Source organism: Empidonax traillii, unplaced genomic scaffold (assembly GCF_003031625.1).
Source record: "Empidonax traillii isolate 1590-97213 ecotype Southwest subspecies unplaced genomic scaffold, ASM303162v1 scaffold5669:size7500, whole genome shotgun sequence".
In the NCBI taxonomy this organism is placed as follows: Eukaryota; Metazoa; Chordata; class Aves; order Passeriformes; family Tyrannidae; genus Empidonax; species Empidonax traillii.
Window position 1 is genome coordinate 1 of NW_020960862.1, and position 1893 is coordinate 1893.

Genomic DNA, 1893 nt, shown 5'->3' on the forward strand with positions numbered 1-1893 from the left:
TGCTGGATGCTGTCAACACTTTGTTTTATTCTGATCCGCGTGTACAAAAGTTTGTATACATTATGCTAAAGTGAAGAGCGGCGGAGATTTAGTGAGCTATAATTAGTTACCAAACAAACTTTTGTTAGTAATTCGGTTTACATAATGACCATAATCAAGGGCTAAGTTATGTATATCGGCGCCTCCTTTCTGCGCAGCCCGTAAGAAGATGTATTCATGTTGACATGCTGTCCCCTTGTCAAGGATCACCTTTTTTAAAATAGAGTTTAAAAACAAAACAAAAAAAAAGGCCATACCCACAGCTTTTACATCTTCTAGCTCTGGCTCGCAATTTTAAATTGCTTTCTTCTACCTGGGCAAAGGATGAAAAACCGCCTCGGTCCTTCGCTGCACCCCAGTGTTTGCAGTATAAGCCGGCTGTCTGCTCCCGCTGTTGGACCCGGGCTTGGAGTGGTTTGTCCCCGCACCGGGACCCGCCCCGTGCTAGAGCCCGTGCGAGCAGGAGAGATGGCCGGCATTCCTACCCAAGGAGGCACTTTGGAGACTTTTATGACTCACTTATGAAAATAAGTGGGAAGTTACAATTTATCTTCAAGGTACCAAGGCCGAGTGTCTTCTTAAGAAAATATTAAATTAATTTTTATATAAAGCCTTTTAAATACTTCAGTCTTTAGAGTGATTAACGTCTTACAACATATTTTTTTAATTCCCCCCACCCCCGACTTCCCGATAAATTTTAATTTTATATATATATGTATATATATATATATATATATATACACACATATATAAAAACACAAACCCCTCCCCCCCCCCAAACTAAACTCAAAACAAAAAAAGACGTTTTTAACCACGTTTCCCTCCAGAATTAGAGATGTTTTGGGATACTTCGGTAAGCAGGCTGAAGGAGTTAAAATGCAGTTCAAAGGAGGACGATTCCTGCTTTCCCAGAGGGGCTATGACTCCAATTTGGGAACCAGATTTTGCATGCACAGCTGCCCCTGGACGACCAGCCACGGCGAGCTCCTGGGCAGGGCTTGGCTGGTGACACGGCCATAAATCCGCACCAGCGCAAGAACCGAGCTCCCCGGGCCCATCTGCCCGCGGAAACACCGCGCTGAGCCCGCCCCAAAGTTGCATCTTAAACCAGCAGGCGGAAAGGGACCCCGCGGGGGAAGGCGAGCATCCCGCGGCGCCTCCGCTCTCCGCGGAGGCAGGAGGCGCGGTGGGGGCCCCGCACCGATTGCCGCTGCCATCGATGGTGCGGAAGCAAAGCGGAAAGTGCGTTCCTGTGCCCGGGGGCGCTCCCTGCCCCTGCCCGCCCCCAACCGCTGCCCGCCCGCCCGGCAGCGGGGCTGGGGCCCTCCGGTGCAGGCGTGCTTTCTGCTACTGCTGCTTCTTCAAAGATTTATATGTGACATCTTAGTTTAAATTAACTTTTGAGCCCTGGGTTTCATTCATCCATCTACGCACCCACCCACCCACCAGCCGCCTGCCTATCTATCTTGCTAAGATAGGAAGAGACTTGCTTGCAGTTTTGCCACCTCGGTCTCATCTCTGGGACCTATGTATTCAGCTGACCTATATATTCATCCACTGCCTTTCTCCCAAACTGAACCTCCTTCAGGTGCGATGGGGTTGCAAAGGAGGAAAAAGAAAAAGCTTTCCAAAAGCGGAAGGGGGAAGGAGGGGAAGCGGCGGCGGGGGGGGTTGGGGGAGGGGGGGGGTGGAGGCGGGGGTGTCGTGCAGCACGCCTCCCATCAAGCTGTCTTGACAACAATTACTAAAGTTTTTAATTAGCCTCTTGTTATAATTCATTTTATTAATTTTCTAAATCTCAGTCCATGAATTATTAACGGCGGCCCCGTAATTGTGTTTGCCGCGGCGCACGTG